General features: G+C 39.9%; 1 pseudogene; it reads right to left on the bottom strand.

The window, feature by feature from the left end:
- Positions 1–10,075: 10,075 nt before the first annotated feature.
- LOC109615515 lies at positions 10,076–15,905 on the bottom strand (annotated as a pseudogene).
- Between the last annotated feature and the right edge of the window lie 525 nt (positions 15,906–16,430).

The following is a 16,430-nucleotide window of genomic DNA, read 5'->3' as shown; positions in this document are numbered from 1 at the left end:
GTCGTCAATGTTTTGTAATTATTAGCGACATAAAATGTTAACTAGCGTGTCATTAATTATCATTTCTGAAATTTCCGACGTAGTTAAAAAATACAAACCCTTTCCCAATTATTGTCTACTCTACAATTTTTTCAAATTGCATTATATTTTGTTTTTATTGATGTTTTTTACCTACCTGACTTGCCTTCCGGTAAAGAAAAAAGACTGATCAACTTAACAATACATCATATCTGGTCTGTCGCACGTGGTATTTCGCGATTTGCAACTTGTCTGCTAAAAATTGTATATCAAACAAAGTCAGATACCGGTGACTCAAAGACAGGAAGGTAATCAAGATTTGAACTTCCGGTAAGATTGGTGAATCGTCTTGATCAACCATCTTTGATCGCAGACATTTGGTCCCATAATTCAGTGAAATAAAAACAAAAATGGCTGCACATGTAAACAGTAATCAGCCAAACAAGCTCAACATAACCATCATAAAGTTGTTTTTCATTGATCGTATTTGTCCATTACTAAATATGCAAGAATCGGAATTCATTATTTTTCAACATCTTTAGTTAAATAATGAATAATCAAGTAAATAAAGGCATTATTACCACAAACTATTGGCTGCTGGTTAGCATATGTTTCATCGATAAGACAAGTGGAGTGATCCACTTTGTTTTATAATCCGTAAACCTAAGAAAATTACCTTGATCATTTAATATATCTGTGATGAAAATGATTCCCTTATCAAACCAATTTCTGAAAAGTGTTTTTCTTCTTATTGTTACCACTCTGTTGTTCCACAAGGTGGAGCCATGTAGTGTAAAATTGTGAGTAAATACCATCATCCAGTAATGAAGAACTTGTTTATGGTATTCAGACAGTTTAACAGACAATTTGGATACCTCAAAATCGCACTTTAAAAGAAATTCTAAGCCTCCCACTTTATCAAAAATATTTTTGGGAATATGATACCATAAAGAAGCAGGTTTATCTAAAAAGGCTTTTACCCAGTTAACTCTAAAAACTCCAACCATAGATTCAAAATCAATTGTTCTTAACCCCCCTTTATTATAATCCTTTACAAGTTGTGATTTTTTAACATAGCGAGTTTTATTACGCCAGATGAATTGGTAAATTATAGTATTAGCTTTTCTTATGTTATGTGGACTAATATAAAGAATACCATACCATACCATACCATCTTCTTCCGCTTATCCGGGGCCGGGTCGCGGGGGCAGCAGTCTAAGCAGGGATGCCCAGACTTCCCTCTCCCCAGACACTTCCTCCAGCTCTTCCGGGGGGACACCGAGGCGTTCCCAGGCCAGCCGGGAGACATAGTCCCTCCAGCGTGTCCTAGGTCTTCCCTGGGGTCTCCTCCCGGTGGGACGGGACCGGAACACCTTCCCAGGAAGGCGTTCCGGAGGCATCCGAAAAAGATGCCCAAACCTCCTCAGCTGACCCCTCTCGATGTGGAGGAGCAGCGGCTCTACTCTGAGCTCCTCCCGGGTGACCGAGCTTCTCACCCTATCTCTAAGGGATCGCCTGGCCACCCTGCGGAGAAAGCTCATTTCGGCCGCCTGTATCCGGGATCTTGTCCTTTCGGTCATGACCCAAAGCTCATGACCATAGGTGAGAGTAGGAACGTAGATTGACTGGTAAATCGAGAGCTTCGCCTTGCGGCTCAGCTCTTTCTTCACCACGACAGACCGATACATCGACTGCATTACTGCAGAAGCTGCACCAATCCGACTGTCAATCTCCCGTTCCATCCTTCCCTCACTCGTGAACAAGACCCCTAGATACTTAAACTCCTCCACTTGAGGCAGGCACTCTCCACCAACCTGAAGTGGGCAAGCCACCCTTTTCCGACTGAGGACCATGGCCTCGGATTTGGAGGTACTGATTTTCATCCCCACCGCTTCACACTCGGCTGCAAACCGTCCCAGCGCATGCTGAAGGTCCTGGTTAGAAGGGGCCAACACGACAACATCATCTGCAAAGAGCAGAGACGAAATTGTGTGGTCCCCAAACCTGACACCCTCCGGCCCCTGGCTGCGCCTAGAAATTCTGTCCATAAAAATTACGAACAGAACCGGTGACAAAGGGCAGCCCTGCCGGAGTCCAACATGCACTGGGAACAAGTCTGACTTACTGCCGGCAATGCGGACCAAGCTCCTGCTTCGGTTGTACAGGGACCTGACAGCCCTTAGCAAAGGACCCAGGACCCCATATTCCCCAAGCACCCTCCACAAGATGCCGCAAGGGACACAGTCGAATGCCTTCTCCAAATCCACAAAACACATGTGGATTGGTTGGGCAAACTCCCATGAACCCTCCAACACCCTGTAGAGGGTATAGAGCTGGTCCAGTGTTCCACGGCCTGGACGAAAACCTCGATTGCGAGGTTCTACTATCGGCCGTATTCTCCTCTCCAGAACCCTGGCATAGACTTTCCCGGGGAGGCTGAGAAGTGTGATCCCCCTATAGTTGGAACACACCCTCCGGTCCCCCTTCTTAAAAAGAGGGACCACCACCCCGGTCTGCCATCCCAGAGGCACTGTCCCCGACCGCCACGCGATGTTGCACAGGCGTGTCAACCAAGACAGCCCCACAACATCCAGAGACTTGAGGTACTCAGGGCGGATCTCATCCACCCCCGGTGCCTTGCCACCGAGGAGTTTCTTGACCACCTCAGTGACTTCAGCCCGGGTGATGGACGAGTCCACCTCTGATACCTCATCCTCTGCTTCCTCAATGGAAGAAGTGACAGCGGGATTGAGGAGATCCTCGAAGTACTCCTTCCACCGCCCGACGACATCCTCAGTTGAGGTCAACAGCTGCCCACCTCTACTGTAAACAGCGTTGGTAGGGCACTGTTTCCCTCTCCTGAGGCGCCGGATGGTTTGCCAGAATCTCTTCGAGGCCAGCCGATAGTCCTTCTCCATGGCCTCACCGAACTCCTCCCAGGCCCGAGTTTTTGCCTCCACAACCACCCGGGCTGCAGCCCGCTTGGCCTGTCGGTACCCGTCAGCTGCGTCAGGAGTCCCACAAGCCAACCAGGCCTGATAGGATTCCTTCTTCAGCTTGACGGCATCCCTTACTTCCGGTGTCCACCACCGGGTTCGGGGATTGCCGCCTCGACAGGCACCGGAGACCTTACGGCCACAGCTCCGAGCGGCCGCTTCGACAGTGGCGGTGGAGAACATGGTCCACTCGGACTCAATATCTCCAGCCTCCCTCGGGATCCAGTCGAAGCTCTGCCGGAGGTGGGAGTTGAAGATCTCTCTGACAGGAGACTCGGCCAGACGTTCCCAGCAGACCCTTACAGTACGCTTGGGCCTGCCGAGTCTGTCCAGCTTCTTCCCCCGCCATCGGATCCAACTCACCACCAGGTGGTGATCAGTTGACAGCTCCGCCCCTCTCTTCACCCGAGTGTCCAAGACATACGACCGCAGGTCAGATGAGACGACAACAAAGTCGATCATCGACCTGCGGCCTAGGGTGTCCTGGTGCCAAAAACCCAGAAGATAAAGATAAAGAATAGCTTGGGTAAATTAATTTCGAAATCCCTTCTGATTTTGACAATAGGTTACGTCCTAAAATAGATAAGTCTCTTGCTAACCAATGATTTAAGTTTGTCTTTATTTCTTCAAATTTCTCTGTGATATTTTTGGATTCTCTTATTGCCACATTTTTTGATAGATGCATGCCTAAGTATTTTACATCATTTTTAACTGGAATCATCTCCAAGTTAGTCTCAATGCAATTATACAAAGGCCTGATTCCTTGGAAAAAACAGAAATCACATTTAAGGCCATCTGAAGAATTGATTTGTCCTTTAGAAATATCACTGTATCATCAGCAAATTGGCTTATTTTCAATTCGGTGTCACAAACTTTTATCCCTTTAAGGTCTTTATTATTTACTACAAAATAGGCCAAAAGCTGCGTACAGATAATTAATAATTTTGGTGAAATTGGGCACCCTTGTCTTATTCCACAAGAGACTTTGATTCTTGGAGTGATGTCTGATTGAAGTGAAATATAACTATATATTTGGTCATAAAACATTATTATAACCTTACAAAAGTTATTACCAAACCCAAAAAGTTGAAGCGATTTCAGTAAAAAATCATGTTCGATGGAATCAAATGCCTTGAAACAATATTAGGCTTTCTGTATTAATAAGGCTCTGGTAATCCAACATGTCCATAATTAGTCTCACATTGTTATGAATATGTCTTCTTTTAATAAAGGCTGACTGAAATTTGTCTATTATCTTATTCAAGACATTTTCTACTCTGTTAGCATATACCAAAGCTAGTAATTTATAATCATTGCAAAGTAGAGTAATAGGTCTCCAATTATCTAACAATAATAAGTCTTTATTGGGTTTGGGCAACAAAGTTACCAGACCAGTTTTCATCGTTGGGGATAACTGTAAATTTTTTTTATGCAATCGAGATATGCATTAAATAATACAATTTTAATATCTGTCCAAAAAGTCTGTCCAAAATTTCTATAGATAAACCATCAATGGCCGGTGATTTACCGTTTTTTATTTGTTTTAAAGCCGTTTCAATTTATGGTAATGTTATATCTTTTTCTAGTAAAAATGTGTCTTTATCTGTTAGTTTAGTTTAGTTACATTTTCGTTAACAATTTTCATAAAGGTATCACAATCGTCACTCTTAAATTTTTTCTTATATAAATTACTATGAAATTGACAAACCTCTGTTATTTTGTTTTGAATAATATTTCCATTTTGGTTTAATTTTGTTATACATTTTTTGGTCTGTCTCCGTTTTACAAGCCAATAATCTAACCTTGAGCATAAATTAGCATCTGCTGGGCTAATCCATGTAAATTGCATTGTATTAGGGTGTGTCACTCTCCAATAATCTACCAAGTTATTGGATAAACAAAAATTGTTTAACATTTCATTATATTCTGGTTGTAATCCCTTAGGAGGTTTTCTATCAAGCCAGGAATTAGGTGCTATGTTAAAATCCCCTCCTATTATTATGTTATCTGTGCCATAAATTGCACTCCATTCCTTGATAGCTTGAGTTAACTTTAACATCAAATTCCTATTGAGAGACCTGTTATTGTATCCGTATATATTAATCAAAATCATTTTGAAATCAAATACTTCAACCACAACCATTAACCAGTGACCTGCTTCATCACTTTTATAATCAATAATTTTTCCTGTAAACCTAAAAAATAAAATCATCACTCCTGCAGAATGAGAGGTTCCATGTGAATACAAAATATTGTCTCCCCATTGTTGCTTCCAGAATTTTTCATCATCCTTGTTAGAAGAATGTGTCTCTTGTAACAAAATAATGTTAGCTTTGACTTCCTTACAAAATAAAAAAATGGCCTTATGCTTAATGTTATTCTTCAAACCAATAGACATACGAATTAAACAAAATACACGCTCTTAAATGCGCTTAAGAAATAGGGGTTTAAGGCAGGAATGAACAATCTGTCATAGATTTCAACTTTGACATTAACAGTAACAGTCCCCTTCATCAAACATTCGGAATCAAGGTGATGACACTATACTTAACCTGTGAAAAGTGCCTCCACTCTTTTTCCATTTATAATAGCATACCCTTCCTTCAAGTAAGCTTTCTTCCTGTTACGTCTGGCCTCCTGTACCGTTGGATACAGCTTTGCCCGAGCTTCACGATCGTCTTTTGACCAGTCCTGTCTGAAATGAACATGCAGCTCTTTGTAGACTCTGGCCTCCCTCGACCTCCTCCAGATCTCGTCCCTCGTCGTCCGCATGCCAAACTGCATTATGATTGGTCTTGGTCTCGTTGAAAGCGGGATAATCTTTCTTTCCCAGACGATGGACAGTATCAACCTTGTCTCGTAGGTTTTCCACTGACATCGGAATCACTCTTGTGAGAAGACCGATCACCGCTTCTCTAGTATCCTCGTTTTCCTTCTCTGGTAGCCCGATCAATTTGAGATTCCATCATCTTCCGTAACGCTCAATTTTCCGGCATCTTTCCTTCAACTCCTTGTTTTCTTTTGTCATCCTATCCACTTGCGCTATGAGTTGAATTATTTTATTTTTATTTTCTGTAACCTCTTTTTCGTTGTTCTGAAAGCGCTGTTCAAAGTTTCCAACTTTTTTTCGACCGCATCCAGTCTTTCCTCAAATCTTTGTGACAGAGTGTGAATAGCATCGTATATGCTTTCCATGCTTACTTCTCTTGAAACTTATCTCTTCTTCTGTTTCTTTGGAAGTGGACTCTGTAGCGGAGTGAGTTTTTGCCATCTGCATTCCTTCTTCAACACTGTTGAAGTCTAACACTTCCCCGAGTTGGTTTGTTGGAAAGGAGAATAAAACACCAGGAGTCAGGTCAATTACCGTATCGTATATCCATTTATTACAGAAGCTTCTGGAGACAAGTGTCGCCGCACAATGTCTAAGGATCAACAGTCAAAACATAATTTTTATACTTCTACTACGCCCAAAAAGATAGAGGCGTTAACTTACAAAGCAAGTGTGTCCTTGGCCCAATCCCAGTTCTATTCCTTATAGGATAACTGCAAGTACCCCCTTGGCCCCCCTTGTGGTTTCTGTGTTGTCTGTCCGACTATGTGTGTGTGTCTCTGACCTGTGACCTGTTTCTCACAAAACAGACATACTCAATCGTTCTCTCCCCGGCAACCGCTTGAACAGGGTGTCCTATTCTCCTACTTGCACCATTCATTTTAGCTCATATTACAAACAATTAATATTCTGCTTCATTGGTTACAACAGCTTATAACAGTTCACTAACTTATACAATCAATACATCTACAACACATTCGTCAACACATTCCGTCCATGCTATAGTCATGTTCATTGAGGCTAGCTTGGTCTTGAGTGTTAGCAATTTTTTCTAAGTGTATTATTTTGTACGTCTTTACAAAAAAGTGTCTCACAATAGTATTTTAAGAGTGTTGACTACCTTACAATGGCTTGAGGAGTGCCTGTTGTTCAAAAATAACTGTTTAAAATGTCAAAATCACATTTTCTGTCGGACCCTGCAACTTTTGCACTTGCTCACTCCGCCATCACGCTCCTCCCCTCCCACATCCCAAAGATGCTCTATTGGGTTGAGATCTGGTGACTGTGGGGGCCATTTCAGTGCAGTGAACTCATTGTCATGTTAAAGAAACCAATTTGAAATGATTTGAGCTTTGTGACATGGTGCATTATCCTGCTGGAAGTAGCCATCAGAGGATGGGTACATGGTGGTCATAAAGGGATGGACATGGTCAGAAACAATGCTCAGGTAGGCTGTGGCATTTAAACGATGCCCAATTGGCACTAAGGTGCCTAAAGTGAACATCCCCCACACCAAGAAAACATCCCCCACACCATTACACCACCACCAGCAGCATGCACAGTGGTAACAAGGCATGATGGATCCATGTTCTCATTCTGTTTACGCCAAATTCTGACTCTCCCATCTGAATGTCTCAACAGAAATTGAGACTCATCAGACCAGGCAACATTCTTCCAGTCTTCAACTGTCCAATTTTGGTGAGCTTGTGCAAATTGTAGCCTCTTTTTCCTATTTGTATTGTATTTTTCTGCAGTCAGCATGCCAATTCCATGCTCCCTCAAAACTTGCAACATCTGTGGCATTGTGCTGTGTGATGGAATTGCACATTTTAGAGTGGCCTTTTATTGTGGTCAGCCTAAGGCACACCTGTACAATAATCATGCTGTCTAATCAGCATCTTGATATGCCACACCTGTGAGGTAGATGGATTATCTGGGCAAAGGACAAGTGCTCACTAACACAGATTTAGACATATTTGTTAACCATATTTGAATGAAATAGGCCTTTTGTGTACATAGAGAAAGTCTTAGATCTTTGAGTTCAGCTCATGATACATTGGGGTCAAAAAGTGTTGCTTTTATAATTTTGTTCAGTGTAGTTAGTCAGCTAGCTACTGCAGGTAACATCATGTTCTTGTACCATTTCAGTTGGGGAAAAAAGTAAATATGAAATGCTCAGTCATCACATCTAGACATATTTCTGATTGTGTACTGTGTTGTTGCAATTAATCTTCTCAAGGATAATTCACTGACAGGTACAGGACACGTGAAAGCAATTCAGCAATAAAGGACTGGTTGGAACCTAGAGAGACTGAGTTTGGCGTGAAGCACATCTACAGTAATGCCTGATTCCTGTCAGTTGGACTAATTCTAGTCCTGATGATTCTGCCATGAGATTAAAAAGAAGGCAACCCCCAACCGACGGGGTGGGGGCTAAGGAACGCTCCGGTTCTGGATGACATCATGCCACACTGGTTGGGTCCATACCAGGTACATCTCATCTGCTGTCCAGGTAGCTGAGAGAGGAACCTGGGGTCGACGCCACACACGCTACAAGAGAGCGTCAATGTTCAAAATTAGGCACAGTGAATTTAAGTCACTGAGGGAAAAGTGAGCTTTTTGGTACTAGTAACCATCACTTCCGACCCGGGCCTGCAGCTATAGAGTTCTTAGATAAAACTGTTCATCTTGGCATTCACAAAAGAGAGTGCACAGATTCTCCTGACCTGGCTGATAAAGCAACTAGAATGGAGACAACTAAAGCTGTGTCATTGTAACCTGCATTTGAACAATGAAGGACAACACCTTGGAATATACAGGTGCTGGTCATATATTTAGAATATCATCAAAAAGTTGATTTATTTCAGTAATTCCATTCAAAAAGTGAAACTTGTATAATGTATACATTCATTCCACACAGACTGATATATTTCAAGTGTTTATTTCTTTTAATTTTGATGATTATAACTGACAACTAATGAAAACCCCAAATTCAGTATCTCATAAGATTTTAATATTGTGAAAATGTTCAATATTGAAGACACCTGGTGCCACACTCTAATCAGCTAATTAACTCAAAACACCTGCAAAGGCCTTTAAATCAGGGGTCTCAAACTGCCGGCCCGCGGGCCATTTCCGGTCCCCCCTCCCCCTTCCTCCGTCCCGCAACTGATGTAGAAAATATAACATAATCCGGCCCGCAAAAATATTTTTATTTATTTATTTATTTTAGTTGCTTCATGCCAATAAAAAAAATACCAATTCAAATTAAATTGAAACAAGAATATGATTCTATTAAAAAATAAATAAAAAATAAACGTGAACGTGTAAAAAAAAACGAAACCCGGCATATTTGTATTTGAAAAGAGAGCTGATTTTGGTCATATGAGTTTGTTTGGCTGCTAACGAAAACGTCTCATTCCAAACCGAAAAGGAAAGTGGACGACGAACAGACAGTTTCAGGAAAGATGGACATTGCAGTATTTTTTTGTGGAGTTTAATGGAAATGCTACCTGTCTGATATGTAAGGAAAAGGTTACAGTCCTAAAGGAGTATAATCTCAAGTGTCATTACTCAACTAAACATGGAGAACAGTATGAGAAGTACCAGGCAGACGAGAGAGAAAAAGCAGCCATGAAGTTGAAGAGAGAGCTAACGTCCCATCAAAGCCTTTTTCACAAAGAAAAAAAGGATGCTGATGCTGCTGTTGAAGCAAGTTATGTGGTGAGTGAAGTGATCATCCAGAAATGGTCCAGAAAAAAAGGGCTTGTTCAACAATCTCTCGCTATCGGCAAACACAGTGGCAGAGCGGATTAGCGAGTGTCCAGTGACATTTATGATCAGTTGCGCGGCAAAGCTGCGTACTCTGTGGCGCTTGATGAGAGCACAGACAAAACAGACATTGCACAGCTAGCCATTTTCATCTTGACTATAAATGGACAATTTGAAGTGACAGAGGAGTTGTTAAGTTTGTATCCAATGCACGGCCGTACCACAGCCAACGATATATTTCAGCAGCTGTGCGACTCGATTGAGCGCCCCATCTATGACAGGCAAAAAAAACGGTCTGGTAGCGCTGGTACAAAGGAAGTTTGAAGAGGAAAATGCCGATCCAGCAGTTGTTCTGCACTGCATTATACACCAACAGGCTCTGTGCAGCAAATGCTTGAAATATGAACATGTCGTCATGTCTGATGTCCTGAAATGTGTAAATTACATCAGGTCGAGAAGTTTACAGCACCGCCAGTTTCAGGCCTTTTTAGAAGAAATGAGGTGAAGAGATTCATGGAAGATGGCAGAATGGATGTTCCTGAATTTGATGATCCTAAATGGTTCATAGATCTTGCATTCTTGGTGGATATAATACAGGAGCTAAATATCCTTAACTTGAAGCTCCAGGGTCCTGGTCAGCTCATCACAGCAGTATATGAAAGTGTGAAAGCTTTCTCCACAAAGCTGTTATTTTTGGAAAACTCAGCTTTCTGCAAAAAACCTCAGTCATTTCACTACATGCAGATCTCTTGTGGAGGAGGGCACAGCATTCAGTGGTGATGAATACGCTTCTGCTATTGACAACCTACTGGAGGAATTTGATCAGCGTTGATCACACCGTGACACTTTCTAGCTGTTCGCAGATCCCTTCTCAACTGACGTGGAGAGTGTCCCAAGTGTGTTGCAAATGGAGCTTATTGACTTAAGAATGACACAAATATGTTAGTTACATAATCTGAAATAAATGAGAGCTAACATTTCAGCAAGTGAAATACATTTCCAGAAAAAGATTGCGCTTTTTTGTGCTTGAATGCTAAAATGACCCTCCTATGAGCTTTTGTTTACAGCATTATTTCTGTGTGGGTGCTTAAAACATGTATCGTCACACGTTTCCTAACACATTTCCTCAATGGATTTATTCAATGTTGCCAGATATCACAAGAGAAACAAGCAGTCAAGACTGCCAAAAGAAGCTCAAAAATAAGGAACTTGGAGCTGCAGATGAAGGCCCCAAAAACAATGCCTTTTTTACACACACAAATAAGTATGGTGTACTATTTAAGTAGTAGATGTACAGTAGGCAGCATGGCTAGACAGTAGATTGGGACGTTACAGCTTTCATTTAAACTCGCTCTCAGTTTTGGTGGGCCTCATGGTCGAAACAATACACAAGCCCAAATAAGCATGGCACCGTGTGGATTTGTGCTACATGGCCAATATACCAAGGCTAAGGGCTATATGTAGGCACTCACATTCAGTCTTGTAAAAGAACACTTAACTGTGACATATTCAGAGTTTGGGAGTAACTGATTACAAAAAAACAGTAACTGTAATCCGTTACCAACTAAAATATTGTAATTGGATTACAGATACTTTTGAATTTTTGTAATTACTTTTGGATTGAAAAAGAATAGGTGACGCAAAATAATTATGATATGCTGCATGCTTGTTTTATTTTTACTTTATGTTTTAAAAACATCGTTATTTGAACCAAAATAACAATTGAGCGCCTCAGTTGTGTGTGTGATCATCATGCGCGCAAACATGGATGCGCATAAGCATTTTAGTGACTGTTTAAGCTCTAGTTTAATTGGCAAAAACAGTATGTATCTATATTAGCCGACTCATTTAAAGGGGATTTAGTTATGTACTCGACGCGTTTTTCATTAGTTCAAGTGTTATATATTGTATAGTACAAGTTTTAAGGTTTATTTGTCAAATACACCGAACAACACAGCCAAGAAGAGTTGCACGAAAAACTCTGACAGGAAATGTTTTTGAAGATTAGGCAACTATTTGTTAGATAGCTGTAAAATGGGCTGCCTTGAATATATAATTATGGAATTAATCACGATATTTAAAGAGAAAAGGTGTGTTGGGAATCACTCTGCCGAAGGATGATGATTTGTATTTGACACAACCACCTCAACTCCGTCCATAAAGGTAGGCAATGTGATTCTGCTTGCTTTGCATCTCAGAATAGTGCATCCATTGGTTATCATTGGCTGCTGACGACATTGACTTTAAGCTAAGAGTGCAGGTGTATTGTCACAGTATATTTCTATCATTTGCTATTTGAAAATCAATTTCTGGTGGCCCTAATAATCATGTTACATTTGCACGGGTATAATCATGTTACGTTTGTGGGTGTTCAGGATTGCAAACGTGAGTTTGCATGCCTAGGGTTTCTGCAATGTTTTGACAATGTTGGTGGTTGTGGAGCAAAAAAAGATTAATGTATATCTTAATTTTCATATACAACAATGTCAATACCCTTTCTGAGAAATTGCCATTTATTTTTCAACAATGTTTTGAAGCAATTAGAAACATGAATAAAACAAATAACAGAAAAGGTTAACACATCCTTCGATTTTGGGTTATGTTCAGATAAACAGCTAGATTCTGGAAGATCAAGGGTTATTGGATTAATTGGAACCACTATCTTACAAACCTTGAGCTTGTAATGTAGAGATGTAGCCCAATCATATTTAAGTAGAAAGCAATGGTTTCGAAACCGTTTCCAAAGGCGCTGTACAAAACCCATAAGTTAAAATGCAAAATCAGTTTTTGGCCAGCTATGTAAACTCTTAACACTGACTGATCCCACATTTTTTTCTTAATGTGAAAGTAATCTAAAAGTAATTCAAAGTAATCCAATTACATTACTGATTGAGTAATCTAAAAGTAACATTATTGATTACAAATGTGGACAGGTAACTTATAAATGGAACGGATTATATTTAAAAAGTAAACTACCCAACCCTAGACATATTGGCCAAATACTAAACTCCATCATGCATTGTAAGTATACAATATACAGTATGCCCAACCCTACAATACCTGGTTAAATCTCTGGTACATTAGTACATTTATACATACAATTAAAGCATCTAGAGACAGTTCTGTAAAAAGTTATATTATAAATTAACAGTATTTGACCTTCATTAGAATGCATATTATATATAAATGGTCTACCAATGTCCAATTTTGTTCCATTGCCAAACAGAATCTTCCCACATACATCCACAGCACAGTAGTAAGTCCCGGCAACAGAGGGACTGAGGTTGTTCTTGGAGAGGCTGTAGACACAGTTCTGTGTAGGAGAGGGGTGCTTAGGACTCTTTGTACACTTATCTCTCCTGTTTCTATGGCTGTAAATGAGTCCTTGATCAGATTCTCCTGATCCAGCTCTGAAACAGAAAACATCATGTTCTTTTGTACAGGTCTGAGAAAGTACTGTACATTGCATAGTCACAGAGTTTTCTGGGAGGACTCTGTCAGACACTGGCTGCTGCTCCACGGTTATGTTGTAATTTTTTCGACTGTCACCTAAATTGTGTAATTGTTGGAGATTAAAAAAAAATATGACATTTTCAATATGTTATTTAGAAATACAAATTCTCATTGTGCAGCAGTTTGCCGTTTTTTTAAAACTGTTTTTATACAATTGCAATGAAATTACCGTTTGTAGCCAGTAATGTTCAATTTCTGTATTCCATTTGATACTTTGTTCCAAATGCACAGTAATACAATGCCTCATCTGATGTGCTGACATTGCTGATAAGTAGAAGTGATAGATCTTCAGCTTCAGTTTTTTTAACTTTAAAATGTGGATTATTAAACTTTTCGTGAAGAAAAATATTTGCAGAATCAGTTATAGATGCCACAACATTAGGCATATGACCAATTTCTTGCTTATACCAGTATAGCACTTGAAAATGTTTATCTGAGAATAAGCATGACAGAGTTACAGTGTCTCCGAGTTGAACAATGGTCAAGGAAATAAGCTGATTAATATCTTCATTTTGAATGAGGTCTGCAAAAGATAAAAAATAATTTTAGTAAATACACCAACTTAGACTATTAAAACATCAATATGTAGAACTATTGCCAAAGTGGTCACAGGTAAAATAAAAGGATAAACACTAACCAATTGCTTTAACACCATGGAAAACACTGCAGTTAAATCATTAGTGGTATATGCTGACACAGTAACTATTACAACTATATCAATATACTGTGTCTCCAATATTGCATTCGCTCTCTGCAGTAGTACCAAAACCAAAAAACCAAAAGCTGTCTCTTATTATTTTTCTTCAATATTGTTGATGGAATAGCTGTGACAACAGTTTGTCTTCTTTCCCTTAACCATGAAATATTTGAAGACTGATTATGAACTACAACTGACTATGTTGCTTGTTGGCATTTAGAAATTACCTGATTGGTTGGAACGTTTCTTCTAGCTCATTTGCACCAGTAAGGTAAAGGATTGAACAGGATATCACTCTATAATTTTTTTTTGTACAGAGATTTGCTGGCCTGATCTGTTTCTCTGTGATGCCTGTGCCTTAAGTTGGATGAAAACACGTTTTATACTGCAGATAGTGTACACAACCGTCATTTTATCTATTTATATATTTATTGAAGTCAATGGATAAGGACCTGAAATGTGCCATTAGAAACACACTTACAAAAAGACAGCCAGATAATGTGCCAGACTGTTTGAGAGGACATTTGTATATACATTTCTTTATGCAAAATTGCAGAGCTTGGACTTTTCCATATTTCATTGTGTTTACTACAAGAAATACATTGTTACCGCTGATCAACACAAAAAGGTGCACAAAAATGTCAATGTGAAAAATGAAATGGTCAAATTATTTGCCCCAATGACATACCTAAACAAGCTGTTTGTTCAGCACATATCACAGATGCTTGATTGGACTGAGATCTGGGGAATTTGGAGGCCAAGTCAACACCTTAAACTTGTTGTTCCTGAACCTTTTTTGCTTTGTGGCAGGGTGCATTATCCTGCTGAAAGAGGCTAATGCCATCAGGAAATATAGTTGACATGAAAGGGTGCACATGGTCTGCAACATTGTTTAGGTAGGTGGTATGTGTCAAAGCAACATCCACATGAATGGCCGAACCCAAGGTTTCCTAGCAGAACTTTGCCCAAAGCATCACACTGCCTCCGCCAGCTTCCCTCCTTCCCATAGTGCATCCTGGTGTCATGTGTTCTCCAGGTAAGCGATGCACACGCACCCCATCCACATGATGTAAAAGGAAACGTTATTCATCAGACCAGGCCACCTTCTTCCGTTGCTCCGTGGTCCAGTTCTGTTGCTCACCTGCCCATTGTAGGCGCTTTCGGCAGTAGACAGGGGTCAGCATGGGCACCCTAACTGGTCTGTGGCAAATCAGCTTCATACACAACAAACTGCGATTCACTGTATTCTGACACCTTTCTGAAATATTCTGAAATGTCAAGAGAAGTAGGAAAACCTGAAAAATCGGCAGTGTATCAAATACTTGTTCTCCCCACTGTAGCTACCAAGAAAGTAAGAAAACAATCGCTGAATAGTGTCCAGCATAATTATGCCATTTAAATTGCCATTATATGTCATTAAAAATTTAAATATATTGTTTTGAATGCTTTAGTCAGATGGTAAAACATACAAGTTGCATAAGTACAAGTTAGTTTTGGAGAGCGCTGAGATATGAAATATGAACCAAATGTACGTTATAAAACATGTTTTAGCTTTAAGGATTGGGAAGAGTTGGTTTCAGTGCATACTGTTGCTCCAATTCATGTAGTTTCCACATGAAGAATACATTTTGCATAGTGTTCTTTAAATGGAGACATTCCAGACCTGAAAATGTAAGTTTTACAAAATTCTGATAAAATTGTATTATTTACAATAATTATTTCCTAAAAACTAAACATCTTAATCCTCAGAATGAAATCTTAATTCTCTAACATCATTAAAAACATCCTCTCCCAGGTTTTGTGAGAATATCCCACCTGTCAACACATGTTAAATCTTCGAAGAGACTGCGTGAATCCTGTGATTACTGAAATTAGTTTATTAGAATTCAATCCCAGTGTGAAAATTGTAGTTGGTTTTATCACTATTTTTCATGTCCTGTTAACCTCTAGCAAAATGTATTTCTGCCATTTAGCTGGGTGTGGTTTCTATTGGTAGTTCCTATGTAATGAGGGCACAAATTGACAGCACGTTGTCATGCCAACAATATCCTCTCTTACTTGCTTCTAAAACCCAAACCATCGCACAGGGAAAACAAGAAAATGTAATTAAGAACTGTCACCTGATATTATACTCTGAACTACTTGAATCCAAGGCCAACACACAAAGATGCATTACTTGGTTTTAGGAGCACAAACCCTGGACCGCAGACCAATGTAAAAAAAGTGATATGGTTGGACGAGTCATCTTTCACCCTTTTTATCACATCTGGACAGGTGAAAGCCAAAGGATGCCTTGATGCCATGATAGGCGAGCCGTAATGATATGGGCAGCCATCTTGTGGGAGTCATTGGGTCCGATGATTGCTCTGCATGGTATATAATGGCCAGGAAATTTGAGGACAGATGGGAAAATAAAACGAGAAGAAAACATTATTTTGAACTTGACTTTTTTAATAATCTTCTTTTTAAAAGCCCAATGTATACATAGTGCATTCTTATGTCGTCCTGACTGGATGAAATTAATGTGTTTTATGACCAAACAAAGCAATGAAGGGTGCAAAAACAATTAAGAAATTAACCCATGCTTTAAAGCTAACGTGACAAT

This window comes from Esox lucius, chromosome 4 (assembly GCF_011004845.1).
Source record: "Esox lucius isolate fEsoLuc1 chromosome 4, fEsoLuc1.pri, whole genome shotgun sequence".
NCBI classification, from domain to species: Eukaryota; Metazoa; Chordata; class Actinopteri; order Esociformes; family Esocidae; genus Esox; species Esox lucius.
This window is presented reverse-complemented; position numbering and strand designations above follow the sequence as displayed.